The sequence below is a fragment of the Somniosus microcephalus genome, chromosome 11, assembly GCF_052327205.1.
Source record: "Somniosus microcephalus isolate GS21.2 chromosome 11, FLI_Smic_1.0, whole genome shotgun sequence".
In the NCBI taxonomy this organism is placed as follows: domain Eukaryota; kingdom Metazoa; phylum Chordata; class Chondrichthyes; order Squaliformes; family Somniosidae; genus Somniosus; species Somniosus microcephalus.
Window position 1 is genome coordinate 154,153,578 of NC_140997.1, and position 13,042 is coordinate 154,166,619.

A 13,042-nucleotide genomic window follows, 5' to 3' on the forward strand; every position below is an offset into this window, starting at 1 on the left:
CCTCGAATATATTTGGATTTCCAAAGAGCCTTCAATAGTACACCCCTGACTAAGTTCAGAGCAAGTGGAGTTAGTGGACAAGTAGCAGAATGGATAGGAAGCTGGCTGCAAAACAGAAAACAGAGAGTAGTGGTTAAAGGTATTTATTCAGATTGGCAAATGGTGGGATGTGGTGTTCCACAAGGATCAGTGCTCCAACTAAATATTGGGAAGACCCGAAGCCAATGTCTTCGGTCCCCGCCACAAACTCCATTGCTTAGCTGCTGACTCCATCCCTCTCCCTGGCAACTGTCTGAAGCTGAACCAGACTGTTTGCAACCTTGGTGTCATATTTGACTCCGAAATGAGCTTTTGACCACATATCCGCGCCATCACTAAGACTGCCTATTCCCACCTCCGTAACATTGCCTGACTCCACCCTTGCCTCAGGTTATCTGCTGCTGAATCCCCATCCATACCTTTGTTACCTCTGGACTTGACTTTTCCAACACACTCCTGGCCAGCCTCCCATTTCCATCCTCTGTCAATTGAGCTCATTCAAAACTCTGCTGCCCATGTCCTAACTCGCACCAAGCCCCATTCACCGATCACCCCTGTGCTCGCTGACCTACATTGTCTCCCCATTAAGCAATGCCTCAATTTTAAAATGTTCATCCTTGTTTTCAAATCCCTTCATATCTTCGCCCCTCCCTATCTCTGTAACCTACTCTAGCCCTACAACTCTCCGAGATATCTGCGCTCTTCTGATTCTGGCCTCTTGAGCATCGCCGATTTTAATCGCTCCACATTTGACAGTCGTGCCTTCAGCTGCCAATGGCCTAACTGCTGGAATTCCCTCCCTAAAGCTCTCCGCCTCTCTACCTCTCTTTCCTCCTTCAAGACGCTCCTTAAAACCTACCTCTTTGACCAATCTTTTGGTCATCTGCCCTAATGTCTCTTTATGTGGCTTGGTGTCAAATTTTGTTTGATAACGCTCCTGTGAAGTGTCTTGGGCCATTTTACAACGTTAAAGGTGCTATATAGATACAAGTTGTTGTTATTTTTTCTTTTAGGACCAGTGTTGTTAACCATTTATGTGCTGCCTTCCTTTAGGAATTTATGTTAGTTTTCAAGTTAATTCAGGGGTTTGAGTAATTTGGGTTGATTTCCATTGTGTGCCGCCACCTAGTGGATATTTGGTACCTACAAGTGTAGTAAAGCGCAGTAAAGTGCTGTAAAGTAAGTGCTGTAAAGTAAATTGCTATATATCACAAGACCTGCAGCTCGACACATGGTCTTGCAGTTATTTTCTTGTTACGCTTCGGCCTTGGACACTATTTGTCTGTAAGTACTTGAGAATGTTATAGATGATTAGTGTACACTATATTTTGCGGAAAATGTTCAGTTTGTAACCTTTCTCTGTAAGCAAACTTACACAGCTAGCCGTGAATTGCTCGCTCTCTGCATCTAGCTGGTTAACTTGTAGCTGTATTTTGATGCACTATGTACAGGGCTAATTTAAAGTGAATGTAAGAGAATGCCTTTCAGTTTGCTAAATGTATATTCACAGTAAGCTGTGTTTTCATGTGTTTTGGTAAGTTACATGCCAAATGTACTGTGTTGCTCACGCTTACCTAAGTTTGTGTATGCATATCAGTTATGTGCTTGTGTACTAATGTATGCTTCCACTTCTGTATTGTATTTCAGTTTCACAATAAGAATCTTTCAGTAAAGTTTACAAGAAAAGTCAAGCCTTGTGATTTTTATGGGAAGATATCAAGTTGTTAGCTACCTGTCTAGCTCTGCATAGGAACGCGCTGCAAGGGCAGAATAATTTACATAAACAATTTGGACTCGGGAATCAGAAGTACAGTTTCAAAATTTGCGGATGATACCAAATTGGGGGTAGGGGGTGTAGGTCATGCAGAGGAGGACTGCGACAAAATACAGGAAGACAGTAATAAACTTGCAGAATGGGCGTGTAAATGCTAAATTCATTTCAATATAGTATGAGGTAATACATTTTGGTAGGAAAAATAAGGAGGCCACATACACCTTGGAAAATCAGGAGGCAAAATTCAATATCGCCCAGGAATGGGTGCTAATTCTGAAAAGTTTGAGATTTAGCACCAGGCACTAATGAATCTTGCTGCACGCAAATTTCAGTGTCATCGCTCAAAGAAAGGATGGGAGTGTTAAATCCACGCTAATGACCTAGCTCAGTGCCGTAAGACTCAAAGCGCTAATCAATATCAGGTGCAGTCTAATCGCAAGTCATCTATGCCAAAGGCTCTTTCCAGTTCTTAAATGGGAGGTTCATTCATGCTGCAGAACCTCATTCTCAGCATTGTTGGTTCTGCAGCTGTCTCAGCAAGCAGCAAAAGGCCAAGGAGAAGGAACCGAACCACAGAAGAGGTGTCATTATGGCAGACCAATGGCCCAGGGAGAGAGCTCGCAGACTCTGCGACCAGGCATTGGAGGCGTTGGTGTTCGCTGTGGAGAGACGATGGGCGGTGCTGTACCCGGCAAGTGGCAGGAGGCCCTCGCCGCAAGTCTTCCACGCCATTTGGAGGGAGGTAGCCCAGCAGGTCTCGGACAGCACTGTGGTCCCAAGGACCCACACACAGTGCAGGAAGAAATTTAACGACCTCACTCGGGTGGTCAGGATGAGTGAAGGCTTCAAAAAATGCTACATACCACCATCTGAACCTCAGTCTGCACACACTGACCAAAGCACCACACAGCCAGCACTAACCCACCAAAAATCTCCACCTACCAACACTCACACCCACATCTCACACCTTGCACACAATGACAGCTATTCAACTATGGCAGGCACATCTCCAAAACACATTGCTCCACACTCACTCACACACTTTCCTCTCTCTTGCAGGCCAAGGTCGCTCACAACAGGAGGGAGCAGGAGCGCACAGGCAGGGGACAACCAATTTCTGAGTTGGAGGAAAAAGTGCTGCAAATCATTGGGCACCAGGTGGAGGGCGCCCTGGCCACCGGCAATATTGACACCCCCTTGGGGACAACAACGGTATATTCATCCTTACTCCTTCTTCTCAAACCCCACTACCCCCTCACCCCACAAGCCTCTCCCACTTTCCAGCTAATCATGCTGTATGCATGCATTTCTCCCTTCTGCCTCCCTCACCTTAACTCGACTTTTGTGCCTTAATGCTTTCAGATAATGAGCAAGCAGCTGAGCAGCCTGTCCCTGAGGGCAACGTTGAGAGTGAGACGGGAGAAGAGGAGGAGGAAGAACACACTGCGTCACTGCATCTCTCACCCACAGGCACCGGCTCAGATACTGGCACTACTAGCTCCTTAGAGATCTGCACAGGGTGATGCACCTGGGACAAGTGGGCTGCAGCAAGGTCAGGGGTAAAGGGTAGCTCGGGAGTCAGCAACCCAGACCTGATGCCGCCTGTGATGGGCGATGTCGCAGCTTCCATTGCAGCACAGGCAGAAGTGACGGAACATTTTAGTGCTGTAATGCAGTCGATGCTTGGTTGCATCCAATTTCAGGCTGTTCTCATGCAGTCTCAGCTTGATGCCACACAAGCCCTGACTGCTGCCAGCATGGCTGTGTTGACCACCATCCACCGAGGCTTTCGCTGTGTCACAGCAGGCCAGCAATATATGCTCCATCAGATTGCTAGTGATGCTGAGGTTCTGCCCCAGTGGGTCAGTCGAGCAGGAACTGGCTGTCCTCTCTCAGGATGACAGCATTCCTGCTCCCACCACCGCCACTCTGCCATTGTCCTTGTCGCTGCCTGTCATTCAGCCAGCCCAGACTGCTGCCGCCCATGCTGAGGTGGTATAATCTACAATTGGGCCTTCCAGGCCCACAGCTGGTTGAAGGCGTCCTGCAAGGCCATCTGAAATCTCCCGCACGGACGCTCAGCAGCCTTCCACCGGCCGTGCAGCAGCCACTGGACCAACACTTCGTAGGAGCACTAGAGTAGGCAAAGGCACTGTAACAAGGGGCACTAAGGGATTGCAATAGTTAATATTGTTGTTTTAAATAAGTGTTCACTGATTATTGATAAATTTATTAATTGGCTGTGGATGATTTTGTGGTGTCTCTCATTTCAGATTTGCGCTGTGATATGGACTATGACAGGGATGGAATGATGGGAATGAGGTCATAGAGTCATAGGACTCGATTTTGCCACGCCCGAGGAGGTGGGAATGGAGGCATGTAAGAATTTGCAATAATTTACAGTTCTGAAGATTAATTTTTTTGATTAAAGAATCCCTGGGCGTTGTGCTTTTAAATTTCCAAGGATAAAAATGGCTGTCATACCACACGGCCGAAGACAAAGGGACTTGGAAAGCAGCTTTCTGTGTCTGGAAGTAAGGTTCAATGGAACTGCCAATCAAAGGGGTGTCCCCACCCCTCCGGCAGCAGGACAATCGATGCCTGTTTACAAAACGTTACCACAGGACAATGCTTTGTTTACAAAGCAATTGAATGCTATTAGCATTTGTTTGTATATCGAGTGGATACATCTAAACTGCAGAAGAGACTTTTGGATCTTGAATGGGAACCGTTTAAGAACTGAATGGGCTTAAATCACCTAGCATTCTGGACAATAGAGCAGTTGTATTTCCCTTTTGTTTCAGCCCAGGGAGCTCCGGAAGACACATTAACCCAGTCCAACCACTCTGAGTTAGCCAATCACAGCTTTCTCTTGTGTATTGGAACCTTTGGGTGGGAATTTTGCACACAGCCCTGGCAGGGCAGAACAGCAGGAGCTCACCAGGTATATAAGATAGCTGCTGAGAAGCTATCTCGCTCTCTTACTTCGCTGGACCACAGGTGAGCAGGGTGTTCTGACTCCTCAACAAGGCAACCTAGCAGGAGTTTGGGGTGGTGATTTAAGGGAATTGCTAAGATTGTTTAAATAACGTTGTAGTCATTTTATCCCTTGTTTTCGGTGTCTGCAACCCCCTGTTATATAGTTTTACTGTAATTACTGTGTTCGTGTGGTATAGTTTATTCTTTTGATTGTAGTTTATTTAGGTAATAAAACTTGATTTTTCTCTCATCCAAACCACTTGTCCATTTTAAAATCATTAATTATAAGTTCCTCCACTCAGAACTGAAGGAGGGGGGTAGCGATTCGAAACCGCTGTTTGTAAATTGGTTTAGAGTGCAGCAGCAAAAGGCTGCTGACCAGGTGAATTACCGTAAACTGGGTAAAAGGTTGGAATTGGTCAGAGCTCAGAGGCAAAGGCTGCTGGCCAGGTAAATTACCATAAACCAGTTAAAAGATGCCCCCCTTACAAATGGCGAGCCAGGTAGGAGTGGAGGCAGTTTTTGATTTAATAAGTGGTCTGGATCTGGAGAAAGTACCAGCTCTTGTTTCCCTCGTTTTCAGTATGTGGGTAGCCCTGCGAATTTTAGCGGCAGTGTGTAGGCTGACCTATCAGGGTATAGGTGGCTGGGTTAAGAAGGGTGAGAAGAGGGTGCAGGAGGAGGTTGAAGAGGCCAAGAATCGGGAGTCCCAGCTTGAAAAATGCCAGGCGGAGGTAGAACGCCTCAGAGAGGTGTATGAGGCCAGAGCTAGTGGTATGAGGGTGCGGGAGAATGCATGCCTCACACTAGAGGTCACGAAATGCCAGGCATTTATAGAGCGCCTTGTGCAGGAAGTCACAGAGGCAAGGGACTGTGAGATGAAGCTACAGGAGGAAATCGCACACCTCACCCAAGAAGCTAATGAGGGAAAAAGCCATGCAAGGAACGAGATAGAATTCCTAAAGTACCAAATTATAGAAGTAAAGAGGAGCGAGATGAGACTGCGGGAAGAGAATGCCCACCTCACCTCAGAAGAGACAGAGCAGGAGGAGAAGTTTAGGGAAGTTACGGCAGCTTATAAGCTGGCCTGCGCCCTAAGGTTTGAGGAAGCAGATCATGGCCCCTGTAGGGCAGAGATAGAAAGCCTTAACATGGCTTTAAAGGTAGCAAGGGGGATGATTTGTCTGATCAGCCCGAAGGCAGGTCAGCTGGACTTTACTGACAGCCCAAATCAAACCGCCCCACAGGCAGCACCCAGATCGGTACTGGATTGGGAATTAGAGACCCCAAGACCGCAGCCCACAGCTCCGAGTCTTGAGGAGCTCTGGCAGCAAGGAGGGGTGGACAATGGGGTGGTAGGAGAACACCAGCAGGTCCCGCTAGGCAGGCGGGGACCAGGACCAGTGTACCCCCTCCAACAAAAGAGGTACGGTCTGCCCGTGAGGAGTGAGCCTGAGAATAGGAATCCTCAGCCCACAGCAAGTTCGAGTTCACAGGCAAGCACTATGGCTTGTGTGGGGGGAGGAGCCATTCCTGTTCAGAGTAAGCTGTTTAAGCCAGGGAACAGGGAAGGAGAGTTCTGGGACCCCTGTAGAGCAAGTCCGGTAGCAGAAATCCGGGACAAGGGAGGCACACAGGGGATTGTTTTGGCCCCAGACGAAAGGCAGGTCCAAAATTCCCCATTTAAAGCCACCTGGGTGAGGGAACATGAGTTTGCTGTCCATGCAAGTTCAAGTTCACAGCCTACAAAGACAGGCAATGTGGCTTGCTTCCAGGGACAGGTTGTCCTTACCACAAATTGGGACACTTCCCCACCCCAGTGGGACCTAAATTTTGGCAAAAGCTTAAATTCGAACCAAAGTTTAAATTTGAGCAAGTTAGGTGGCTCAGAAACAAAGAAACAGCAGCCTGGGATTAGAAATCAGCAGGCTGCTGTCCATTCATTCACTGAGACTGCCCGCGCATGAGCAGGCGCTGGTCTGGAGACAGGAATCCCCCAGTCTTCCGAACAGCAGATTCACGCAGGTGCAGTGGCCTGTTTAAAGGGACCAGCTTCCCAGCCCGATACTAGAGTGGTCCCCCCCATGATGTGGGACCCTTGGGGGGGGGCAGGGATAGCAATCCCTCTTGCAGGAGACAAAGGGAGGGAGCTGACACCAGGTTTTAAACATGGGGAGGAAAATTTCCAGCCACCAGAAGCGGGTGGTGAGAGTATACCTGCCTCCAGCACAGGAGTGGGCAGGGAAGAGCAGACAAACCCAGAGAGAGATTTGCACTGGCAGGCTGCCAGGTACATGATACAGTGTGGGCTATTTGGACATGGGGGAGAAGGTTCCCAGCCAGCTGGGGCTGTGACCCAAGCTCAGGGTCCGCCAGCCAAAGTTTCCTCCATAGAGACACCCTTCAGGAGGTCCCAGCGGGTGCCCCAGCCTAAGAAAGCATGGTCACCCACTTTACAGTGGAGTAAGGTGGTCTCCCGAACCAGGGAGAAGCCAAAGAAGAGAGGTCCCATACCAACAGCCATAAGCTGCGAGGGACCAAAGACAGGAGGCAGTCCAGCTTCGCTGCAGCCAGCAGCAATCTGCGACAGTGCCAGAGATTAGCCTGGCTGTCCGGAGACGGGCGGCATCTGTATTATAGCTTTGGTGTGAACATAGCGTGCGTTTAAGGTATATTTTAAGTTTTGTTGACATAACTAGTTTTAAGTTTAAGTTTAAAGAGTTTAAGTTTCCATGTGTGCCAAATGTTTGCATTTTGGTCCGAGGTCGAGGGACGCGACCATGTCTCCACCTAAGGTAGCAGGCCAGTGAGACCTGGCTGCATGTCCTTTTAAGTTTTGCAGGAGATTGGAAAATGAAGCAGCCATGTTCACCCAGCCCGAGCTGGGCATTGAATGAAGATATGGAGACAGAATGTTGGGGATCACCTCGCCACTGGACGAATCCAGGAGACCCCGCAGCGATCTTCGGGAAAAACCGGACAGGGTCCGGAGGAACTTGCCTACTCCTCCTACGGGGAGGAGATGGCCCCAGCTGGGTGGGGCATGACCCCCAACCCAGCACTATCCTGACCGAAGTTCACTTGCTGGAGACCTCGCTGTTGAGGAGTCATGATGGGGAAGCGCGGGCGCCTTGTTATAGGGACGCGTTCCTCGGGGGTGGGTGGTGGTGGCCCAGGAAAGATCGTATAGGGAGGGGGAGACCCAAGAGTCACGTGGGTGTGGTCGGGGGAGGGAGGAACTCACCCGGGGGCCCACGGGCAAAGAGGGTAAGTGTGGCTGGGAAGGATGAGTGGGTGGCCGGATCTGGGTGGGGCCAGGGAGAGCCGCCACACAGGCACCCATCATTTTCTGCAGCCAGTCGAGGGAAGACGGGAGGGGGAGGGACTGGGAGTCATGGTCCCATACTCCCCGGTCTCGGTCTGTGCCAAGGTAATTTTAAATGTGAGGGGTACCCCGCCTCCACAAAAGGGACAAGTGAATGGCTCAGGGCTGACGGAGCAGGCTGGTCTGTAAATCCATTCTGCCTGTTTTAAAGTTTAAGACAATCGAAAGAGGGGTGGAAGTTACCTTTACTGCCCGGGTGGGAGGAGCAATATCCACTCGAATTTCGCGACCCATCATCGGCACGTGATGGTCAGGGTTTATTTAAGCATGTTGTTTCAAATGTTTAATGTTTCTTTGTATCTTGTGTTACAGCCCCAAGTTGAGCAGAGGCATAGGATCCTCTCCGTGCTTGGGATCATTTTGTGACAACTCCAAGTTGAGCTGAGGCGTAGGACCCTCTCCATGCTTGGGATCATTTTGATTACATTTTGTAATAAGTTATAATGCAAAAGGTGTTTGTAAATTTGGTTTATATTGTATAATTTTACAAGTGTGTAGGGGTATGAGACCCCTTATTGAAAACTGAAGTATCTGTAAGATGCCTACCGTACCATGGTTTTTTTTCTTGAATTTAAGGGGAATAGACAGGATGGGGATCAGTGGCAGATAGCGATTAGGTAAATACAGGGGATGGTTGTTTGTGAGGGGTCACAAATTATTGCTCATTTCTTCAAGAGGATACTACAAGCAAGCTGGAAATATCCAAGGGCGGACTGTAAGAATTCGCAATAATTTACAGTTATGAAGATTAACTTTTTTGATTAAAGAATCCCTGGGCGTTGTGCTTTTAAATTTCCAGGGATAAAAATGGCTGTCATACCACACGGCCGAAGACAAAGGGACTTGGAAAGCAGCTTTCTGTGTCTGGAAGTAAGGTTCAATGGAGCTGCCAATCAAAGGGCTGCCCCCACCCCCCTGGCAGCAGGACAATCGATGCCTGTTTACAAAACGTTACCACAAGACAATGCTTTGTTTACAAAGCAATTGAATGCTATTAGCATTTGTTTGTATATCGAGTGGATACATCTAAACTGCAGAAGAGACTTTTGGATCTTGAATAGGAACCGTTTAAGAACTGAATGGGCTTAAATCACCTAGCATTCTGGACAATAGAGCAGTTGCATTTCTCTTTTGTTTCAGCCCAGGGAGCTCCGGAAGACACATTAACCCAGTCCAACCACTCTGAGTTAGCCAATCACAGCTTTCTCTTGTGTATTGGAACCTTTGGGTGGGAATTTTGCACACAGCCCTGGCAGGGCAGAACAGCAGGAGCTCACCAGGTATATAAGATAACTGCTGAGAAGCTATCTCGCTCTCTTTTTACTTCGCTGGACCACAGGTGAGCAGGGTGTTCTGACTCCTCAACAAGGCAACCTAGCAGGAGTTTGGGGTGGAGATTTAAGGGAATTGCTAAGATTGTTTAAATAACATTGTAGTCATTTTATCCCTCGTTATTGCCGTCTGCAACCCTGTTATATAGTTTTACTGTAATTACTGTGTTCGTGTGGTATAGTTTATTCTTTTGATTGTAATTTATTTAGGTAATAAAACTTGATTTTTCTCTCATCCAAACCACTTGTCCATTTTAAAATCATTAATTATAAGTTCCTCCACTCAGAACTGAAGGAGGGGTAGCGATTTGAAACCGCTGTTTGTAAATTGGTTTAGAGTGCAGCAGCAAAAGGCTACTGACCAGGTGAATTTCCGTAAACCGGGTAAAAGGTTGGAATTGGTCAGAGCTCAGAGGCAAATGCTGCTGGCCAGGTAAATTACCATAAACCAGTTAAAAGATGCCCCCCTTACAGGCGTGTGGGGTGTTAAAATTGCAAAAAGTGGCGGGCGGGCCTGACCCCACCTCCATCCCGCCTCCAAGCAATTTTTCCAAATGCGTGGTTTCTGATCCCGTCTTTGTCCCACCTCCAAGAGGCGGGATAGGCCCTTAAGGCTCTTAACAACCACTGAATTGCCTCTATAATCCCATTTTGAGAGGCCTTTCTGATTTTAACACTTTTCCTACATGATGCATGCCTCCTCTGAAGCACGACGGTGAAACCTGGCGGTAGCACAATTGGATTGCTGACTATCAGCTGCAGCTCCACCATTAAATAGGAGATTTGATCAGTCATCATTTGCAAGTGGCAGGACTTTGTTGTCTGAGGTCTGGGGGAACTTTTTGCAGGCATAACCATAGCTGTGGCAGTTTGGAGCCTGATACCCATCTCCAGTGTAACCTCCTGGAAAACCCCTCTCGCCACATTGACTGAGCGTTTCCTCAACTGAGGCATATACCAGAAGCATGGGAACCATTTATTTCCTTTCATCCTGAACATCAGATTCGGACGAAGATCAGCCGTGGCAGCAGCAGATCCATGAACAACAGCACCACCAACAGCAGCAGCAACAACAGGAGTGCCAAGCTGCTGCTCATCCACCTGAAGCTGCACAGGCCAGAAGGCTCCAGCGCGCGACCACATTGCTGCCCAGGATGCAAGGGACACACTCATCTTGGCCAGATTTGCTCAGCCTGCACAATCAAACAATTTTGTCTTGCACCTTTTTATCAGACCATCGACAATGGCCAAGAACCAGCACTCTGACCACCATACTGACAATTGCAAGTAATCCTAAGCCCTCAATGTGGAAGTCCCATTAGTGAAATGACACACGCCACAACTGCAGACTCAGGCTGTAGCTAACATGTTGTTAAAGGGAATTATATACAAACAGTCTGAGTCCTTTAGTGGCTCCGCCACAATCTGCCTTTTACAAATCCGTGTTGGCTCTCCTTAATTAGCTTAAACCTCTCCAAGTGCCTGTTAATTTTTTCCTTGATTATTGTTTCTAAAATATTACCCACCACTGATGTTAAACTGACCGGCCTATAGTTACTAGGATTGTCCTTACACCCTTTCTTGAACAACGGGAATCTGGGGATTAATTAATTGGAACCGCAGTCTGATGTGGCGGTCACGGACCACCCTTCCAAAAGGTTGATTCAGTGGCTGCCTCCTCCCTCATTCCTGTTTCTCCTCCTCTCCCTCTTCTTCCTCGTCTTCCTCTTCCTCCTTGTCCTCCTCCTCTTCCTCATCTCCCTTTTCCTCCTCCTGAGGTGATCCCGCAATCCCTGGTGGCAAGAGCTGGACCCTCATGATGTCTAGATTGTGGAGGATGCAGCACACCATGACGAAATGGGACACCCGCTCAGCCGAGTACTGGAGGGCTCCTCCCGAGTGGTCAATGGAGCGGAACCATTACTTGAGCACCCCGATGGTCTGCTCAATGATATTCCTGGTGGCAGCTTGGCTCTCATTATATGAATGCTGAACAGGAGTGCTTGGGTTGCGGAGGGGAGTCATGAGCCAGGTGGAGAGTGGATAGCCATTATCTCCGAGCAGCCAGCCATGAGCTTGATGTGGCGGCTGGAAGAGTGCTGGCACAGGATGAAGGCATTGTGCCTGCTGCCAGGATAGCGGGCATTCACATTGAGGATTCGTTGCCTGTGCTCACACACCAACTTCAGATTAAGTGAGTGGTAGCCTTTGCGGTTACGGAAGACCTCAGGATTGTTTTGTGGTGCCGGCAAAGCCACATGGGTGCAGTCCATGGCACCCTGCACCGGGTGAGGTCCACTATCTTGGCAGAGCCATATGCACGTTCGTCCTGCTTCTCTCTGTTGATGTGGAAGGAAATGTAGCCCCTGCTCCTACTGTAGAGAGCCTCTGTGACCTCCCGGATGCAGCGATGGACGGCGAACTATGAGATGTTCGCTGTATCTCCTGTTGCAGACTGGAAGGAACCACTGGTAAAGAAATTGCGCGTAACGGTGACCTTGACTGCCAATGAGAGAGCTGTGGTTGACCTGATCTGTGGCTCGAGGTCTGGTTGCAGGAGGTGGCAGAGTTCAGTAACCACATCCTTGCTGAAGTGAAGCCTTCTAATGCACTGCTCCATGCTTAATTGGCGGTAGGAGAAGTGCTCTCGGAATACCCTCGAAGGGTATGGCCTCCTGGTGAAAGCCCTCATGACCCTTCTCCTCCCTCTGGCCACATGTTCCAATCTTTCTCGCTGCCTCCGCTCACTCTGTAGTAGATGCTGGAGGGTGAGATTGACTACCAGTACAGCCCCCATTAATGTAATGATGTGTAGCACTTTGAAATTTTATCAGAATAAATGTAACACATTTTTAGTAACCACAACACTCCTGATACTAAAGAACCTGTAAAGGACTGAATTAGACTCTTGTACAATCGCAAACTGACAAGGAAGCAGTGAAACAGCACTAACCTGACATGTGAGACTGATCCCTTTATATATCACTCCTGGAGCCACCATCCGCCTGCTTCACACCTTCTCTGCCTGTCATTGTAGGGGCGAGGCACTAAGGCAGGGGGCGATAATCAATTTGGCAGATCGGGTGCTCAGTGAGTTTTACACACTCACTGATATCACGATCTGCCTGCCGCTAAAGCCCCAGGCGCTAACTGTTAGCGGCGGCGATAAGGGGCAACTGGAATTGGAGTGCGACGCTGAACTCGCCTTGCCCTGGCACTACTTCATTTGCACCCCCGCCAGGTGCTAACGGGAGGCGCTAGCCAACCGAATTTCTCCCCCTAAGTGTCTAAATGGAGTAGAGGAACAGAGGGATCGGGGTAATGATGCACAGATCACTAAAAGTAACAACGCAGTTTAGTAAGACCATTAAAACAAAGCAAACAAAGCACTGGGGTTCATTTCTAGAGGGATAGAATTGAAAAGCAGAGAAGTTATGTTAAACTTGTAGAGAACCTGGGTTAAACCACACTTGGAGTACTGTGAACAGTTCTGGTCACCATATTATAAAAAGAATATAGAGGTGAAGGTGCAAA